At 38.2% G+C, this 7,577-nt stretch overlaps 1 long non-coding RNA gene across 1 annotated transcript; it reads left to right on the top strand.

The window, feature by feature from the left end:
- Positions 1 to 2,164: 2,164 nt before the first annotated feature.
- Positions 2,165 to 4,743, top strand: LOC145801344 (uncharacterized). The gene is made up of 3 exons (XR_014342689.1): positions 2,165 to 3,286; positions 3,404 to 3,800; positions 3,922 to 4,743. It is a non-coding gene; the product is annotated as an uncharacterized LOC145801344 (long non-coding RNA).
- Positions 4,744 to 7,577: the final 2,834 nt, after the last annotated feature.

Below are 7,577 nucleotides of genomic sequence, written 5' to 3'. Positions count from 1 at the left end.
TTTTTTTAGTGTTGTTAAAAAATTAAAAGGCAAATTACACTAATAGTCCCTATAGTTTGGGGTTCATTTCACTTTGGTCCTTGATTTTTTAATTATGACACATTTGACTCTGAATTTTGAATCATGTTTTAAATAAGGACAGTTGAAGATATCATTGCTTAATTTCAAGGGTAAAATCTTTAATTTGATAAAATATAAACTAATTTGACAAAAATAAATGTCAAAAAAATATTTTTAAAATTTTTAAAATTATATCTACATTCCAAATGTAAAATTATGTAAAATTGATAAATTTTTTAGATATTTATTTATTTATTTATTTATTTATTTTACTAAGTTAATTTTTATTATATGTTTAGATGATGATTATGTAATGGGTGCTTATTAAACTTTTGATGTGTAATTGATACATTTAATATATGAAATATTTTTAGTTTTGGATTTTTTTTGATTTAATGGATTGGTTGAATAATGATATCAAAGTTGTTGCCATATTTGACTTTTAGAAAAATAGAAACTAATTTAATGAAAACAAAAACAACCACTCATTACATGATTATCATCCAAACACATAATAAAAGTTAAATCGGTAAAATAAATAAATAAATAAATGTCTAAAAGATTTATCAATTTTACATAATTTTATTTTTAGTGGGTAGGAATAATTTTTAAAAATTTTAAAATATTTTTTTGACATTTATTTTTGTCAAATTAGTTATATTTTATGAAATTGACGGTTTTGCCCTTGAAAAATCAAATGGTATCTTCGATTGTCCTTATTTGAAACAAGATTCAAAATTCAGAGTCAAATGTGTCACAATTGAAAAGTCAGGGATCAAAATGACACAAGTTCCAAACTATAAGGACCGTTAGCGTAATTCACCTAAAATTATATTTATATATTAAATAAAATCATTTTTTTAGTGTTGTTAATTTAAAATTATATATTAAATAAAAAATATAAATTATAAATTATAAATTATAAATTAAATTTAATTAAAAAAAAATAAATTAAAATTAGAAATATTTACCAATAAATCCCATCCCACAAACAATTGCACCATTTGGTCCCAACGTTGTGTTTGTTGCTCTGATTGGTTCAATCAGTGAGTGAATATAGTCCTGTTGAGCCTTTTTTTCCTTGTTTGGTAATATGTATTGGTCATTTATACATTTTTTGTTCTCGTAGGTTTTGTTTTTTTTTGTTTTTTTTTTGGGCTTTGTTGTGTATAAGGAAGTACAATATGTTCCCTTCATTGTGTTAGGGTTTTTTCTGGCTGATGCGACGGTGTGTTGTGGTCGTTGGTGTGTTTGTGGACAGACGTTGATTCGAGTTTCGCCGCCAGTAGTGCTCATGTGTTGGAGGTATTGTTTTGTTTCGGGTGTTTTCGTGTGCGTTGTGTCTATAGGTTAATTGCATGGTGTGCCATATAATGTTCATATTGTAATCGTTGTTTCCCATTCGTATGGGGCTGGGCATATTCGTATTCAATATGGAAACGGCTTTCGGTCGTATACGTCGTTCTCCAGATGACATATTGGTGTCGGGTATTGGTGTTTTGGGTGTTATAGGTTTCTCTTACTGTGTAATTTATACGATTTTTACACTCAATATGTGTTTATACATATTGTTGATTTTTTGTGTATTTGATACACTTGTCTGATGTGACGGTGTGTTGTGGTCATTGGTGTGTTTGTGGACAGACGGTGATTCGAGTTTCACCGACAGTAGTGCTGGTGTGTTCGATGTATGGTTTTGTTTCTGGTGTTTTCGTGTGTGGTGTGTGTCTAGGTTAATTGCATGGTATGCCATATAATGTTCCTATTGTAATCGTTGTTCCCCATTCGTACGGGGTTAGGTACATTCGTCTTCAATATGTTAACGGTTTCCGGCCGTATACGTCGTTCTCCAGATGACACATTGGTGTCGGGTATTGGTGTTTTGGGTGTTATAGGTTTCTCTTACTGTGTAATTTATAAGATTTTTACACTCAATATGTGTTGATACACATTGCTGATTTTATGTGTATTTGACACACATGGCTGAGTTTTGCGTAGGGCACGGGGGGTGGGGGGTTGTCCACACATATTCGTATGTTACAGTCTGCTGTGTTGCATTTATTGTAATATGAAACCATTTTGTTACATTGGTTGCATATTGTAGGGATGGACGCTCATGTTATGTTGGTGTGTTCTTACCGTGACACGAACGCCGCCATGAAGTTGCAATTTCCATTTCCATTTCGATTTGATGATTTGGTTAATTCTGTCCATCAAAATTTTAATGGTCTCACACATGATGATGTGTGTTTATTTTTCAAGATTCCGAGATACAACAGTTTCAAATTACAAAATGATATCGATATGGAAAACATGGCATCCCTTGCACGGTCTTTCCGTTTAGGACATATTGACGTCGTCGTTGAAACTCGAAGCACGCTAAGTTCAAACGGTTTTGGTGACGCAAATCGGAAACCATGTGATGTTACATTCAGTTTGCCAAGGGAAGGATATGAGTCGGACGATGACGATAAACAAGATGATTTACTCCCCAAATTTTGTCCTCATGTTGACAAAGTTTACATGTCTGCTCCATGGGCTAATGGTATCACACATGTGGGTCAAAGTTTTGAAGGCGTGGCTGCTGAATTCCGTAATGTTCTTCGTAAGTATGCAGTTGAATGTGGATTTCGGTTCAAGTATCTGAAGAATGACTCCGTTCGGATTACAGCTGTGTGCATGATGAGGGAATAAAAAGGATGTATGTGGTCTATACATGCAAGAGTTCTTCATGCTGATGAGTTCTTTTACATTCCTAAGTGGAACGCAGAGCACATTTGCGGTGTTGCCATTCGGATACCAAAAAACCCAAGGGTAGGGTTTGATTTAGTGTCTGACGTTATCTCTGAACGAGTACGTGAAAAACTGCTCACACGACCCTCCGATGTTGTGTATGACTTGAAGGAAGATTATGGATTAAAGATAAGCTACCGAGTAGCATGGTTGGGAGTTGAGAAAGCAAAGGGCGACATGTTCGGTGCACATTCCATTTCGTTCGATCAGTTACGGTGGTATAGTAATGCTGTTATGGAAAACAATCTGGGCAGTTACATTAACATTGACTACGATGACCAAAACCACCGGTTTGTACGATATTTTACATCATTCAAAGCATGCATCGATGGGTTCAATCATTGTCGCCCTTTACTATTCCTCGACGGTACCTTTTTGAAGGGGAAATTCAAAGGCAACTTGCTAGCTGCAACTGCAAAGGATGTCAATCAAGGTTATGCTTATTCGTAACACACACACACTGTCATTGGCATAATTTTTAATTTTTTTAAAACGCACTTATGTTTGCGTCATACCCATTTACTCAACCCACTATTAATTTTGCACACAGGTTTATTCCCATTGGCAATTGCAATTGTCGGCTCGGAGTACACAACTAATTGGGCTTGGTTTTTGGAACACCTCGCGAACGTGGTCACAACGGACAGGACGATCACATTTATTTTAGACCAACACACAGGTCTACTTGAATCTATTCCGATCACATTTCCATCCGCCCACCACGCGTTCTACTTGCAACACTTGTAACGGAACTTGCAAGACAAGATGCGATACACCAACAAGATGCACCGTGTCGGATTGTTAAGCAAATTTCGTGAATGCGCTTATGCACTGACCGTATCAACATTCAATTCCAGCTTAGAAAGGTTTAAGACATCGGGGCGACAAGTGGCAACGGGTTTTCTGAAAGATTTACCTCCGGCGTATTGGGCAAATGCCTACTTTCGGTACACACCCGATCATGAAAATATTGCACCAAATTAATTTCCTAGATTGTTCGGCTTAATGTATTTTTTCCTTCATAATTACATGAAACTATTTTTTACATTTTCATCTTGGTGTGTGTAGGGGTGACCGGTATGGCGAGATGTGTTCCAACGCCGCTGAGTCATTTAACTCATGGATCCGTGAGGCACGACACCTCCCAATCACGAAGATGGTTGACAGCATTAGAACTAAAATTATGGACCAAATGTCAAAACGCCGACGTAAGGCAGCCGCGTGGCTTGGAGTTCTTTGCCCCAAAATCGAGTCCCGGTTGGTAAAAGCATACAACAAAGGCAGGGCGTGGCTTGTAAGCCAATCAAATGTCGATGTGTACGAGGTCCATTCATATCCATCAGTACTTGTGGATGTCGACAGACGGACGTGTTCGTGCTTTTAGTGGCAGATTAAACGAATTCCATGTGCACACGCAATGGTTGCAATCCGTAACAACGGACGAGATTTGTATGACTTGGTTGAACCATATTACCATGTGTCTAAATATCGTTCCACATACGCTTCAAGCATAACTCCAATACCAACTGTTGAGAAACCTCCGTTCAACACCGAAGATTTCATTATACACCCACCAGTTGTGAAACGACCACGGGGGAGGCCAAAGAAAAAACGAATTCTGTCTCGGGGAGAGGAAACACAGCAAATTCGATGCGGACGTTGTCAACGCATGGGGCACTATAACAGGTAGACATGTAAAGAACCAATTTAGCCGTCACTGCATGCAACATCATGTTTACTGTTTTTGTTCATAAGTTTGTCATTGTAATCTTCTTTTTCCCCTTTTAAATAAGTGTGTATGAACACACCAGACATACCATACTATTATCGTTTTTGTTATTATGTCGTCTTCATTATGTATTTCGACCAAATAATTTGGGCCAGACACAATCCCAAACGTAACAGTGTACCCAACTATTTTCCTACTACTGCACTGTTTAACATTTTTTAAAATATTTCCAAACAGTGTTACGTATCGTTTTCTTTTCCAGAACATGGTATGTTAACAACGTCACACATGCATCATGACACGCATTCATCAAACTGTAATACACACTTCAAAAGCTACAACACTACAATACCTTCTCACTTTCTCAATGCACGATCGTCACAATCTGTAACATACCATACATAACATATAACATGGTTCACCCATACCCCAGCATAAACATTTTACCTAACCACCCTATACGTGGAACAACACCTACCCACAAAGTTTTGGTTTGCCACACAAACTTCTGTTGTTCAACATAGCAAACCACATTACTATCCTCCATACAAACCCACTGTTAAACATGGTCACCAGCCAATATCATGTACATTTCATTCACAACTACATTTTTTCCAATACCAACCTTGTATAAACACAGTGCGCATGCAAGTATCACATTTCACAAAAAAAAAAAACACAACACAATTAACGTAACCCCACATCATATTTACTACCAAATTAATATTGTCAACGTACGTTCACAAAAACAAAAAATCCATGCATATACCACTTGCTAATAAAAAATATATAACTGTACCACTTGCTAATAAAAAATATATAACTGTACGATATTGTCTTCATATGTGCTTAAAAATAAACATTCAAGTGGAATGTTTAAGACCCCTGCTAACGTCGTTCACAAATCCCTTAACCATGTTTGCTCTCAACACGATGCCATTGGTACCTTGCAATGAACGCACTACATCAACATGGTGCACGTACTGCCTCATCACCGCGCAAACAAGAACAGCATAATCCAGCCTGCGTTAAGAAAACCCAAAAAATAAGTGTTCAATTACATTGCACAATCACTTTCGTAAACAACGGAAAAACATTACAGTTCCAACAATAGTTCACTTACGAGTCGGGTTTCTTCTAGGGGCAGTCTTCAACAGCCTCGAGGGGATGGTTGAAAGTCTCAGCGATGCTAACCTCGTCTATTCCATCTGCTCGCAACGACCGCTTCATTACAATCGACACACGTTCCTTCTATCACACACAAAACAACCACCATAATTAAATTCAAACTCATAATACATCCATGAACTGATTTAACACAACAATTACATGTGTTCCTTACCAGGACAAGCGCTTCACTGTAGTGCACGTCTGACCTGCCAGATGAACGTTGTCTCATTGAATTAAAATGTTTCCAACTTCCATCCTCTGCGTCGTACACCACCATCGTCCAGTGTGCGTGGTTGCATATTGGGAAATGAATGTACCGACAATCTTTTGACAATGCAAAATTCTTCAGCACATAACTTTCCATTGTTTGCGCACTGCCGATTCTGATAACGTTCTACAAAACAAACATTTAATATCAGTAGACAATGCACTGGTCACCATACAACAATTAAACAATACTTTTCTCAACATGCAAATACTACTAAAGAAGTACGATTTGTCCGATAAAGCATCACCCGCACAGACATGTGCCTGCTCTGTCATCAATGTCTTAGCATACGCATCAATTACCTGCATTGAGACACGAAAACATTAAATATGGAAACCGATCATATCATTCACATACGGTGACACACATTTCACAATTCCATGTAACATAACACAACTCGTGAGACACTAACGTAATAACACAACTCACATTGCCGCAAATACTTTCTCTACGTACAAGACTCTTCACGTCAGTAAAATACACCGACACACCACTTTCAACACTAGCTCACATCACAGCCCTACACATAAAACAAACACAGCATCACATAATGTCACCAAAACACATTACGCATACGGAGGAAAATTACATAAACACCCGCACATACCTGTCGCCATTCCGTTCGTAAGCCTTTGTTATTTTCTCCCTCTCCTCAAACGTCATCAGTTTCCACACCCCAAACCAGTTGTTCAACTCAAACCCAGACCATTTAGTGGCAGGCACACCAACTGTGTCCATATCTACAACTGTGTCATTTACAGTGCCTTTTTTCAACTCCCCACCCTTGCACCCGTGTGTCACTGTTTTCTTTTTGTACTCACGGCCTACCTGGTAGTCATAATCTCTCAGCCTTAACTCTTTCCTAACTTTGTTCTTAATGTTATGCACGAACGAATTTCTTACACCTTTCCCTTTATTCGAAAACACCCCCATTTCAAGGTCCGACAAATTGACATCACCCACACTCTGCTGTGGCACCAGACTAGAATCAGACACTGTGTGCATAGTAACATTTTCACCGCTAACGCCCACATTTACACCAACTCAAATAGGCGTAACATCATGAACCACTGTCACATCAAACCCACTACCTCCTTGGCAATGGCTTGCACCAATGTCCCCAAAGTTGTTTTTCTAGTAAGCTTGCGTAACAATGTGTACTTGCTGGTCAGCCAGTTGGTCCTCTGACATCGAAATTGTTTGGCGTAATTCCTTGTTCTCATTTTCAAATTTTCGTATTTCGTCATCCTTAACCTTCATGACACACCCGAACCCACCGACAATGTTCATGGCTTGCGTTTCCATTTTACTCTTCAAACTAAATACTTCATCCTTCAGCTTTGATATTGTCCCCTCGTTTGCTTTGTTTCGCACTTCCATGTCTGCCATAGACTTCAAAGCCTTTTCCAATTCGGTTAAACCAGCCACGTCACTCACTGCATCACGCACCGTGCTGTGCACATCTTTCGCTTTCACTCTCATGTCATCCCCAACCACATGTGCCACACGTCCCAACCCATCGCCGCAACCAACAACCACATCCGTCACTCCATCGTC

The sequence above is a fragment of the Camellia sinensis genome, chromosome 10 (assembly GCF_055761805.1).
Source record: "Camellia sinensis isolate YWXY chromosome 10, ASM5576180v1, whole genome shotgun sequence".
NCBI classification, from domain to species: Eukaryota; Viridiplantae; Streptophyta; class Magnoliopsida; order Ericales; family Theaceae; genus Camellia; species Camellia sinensis.
This window is presented reverse-complemented; position numbering and strand designations above follow the sequence as displayed.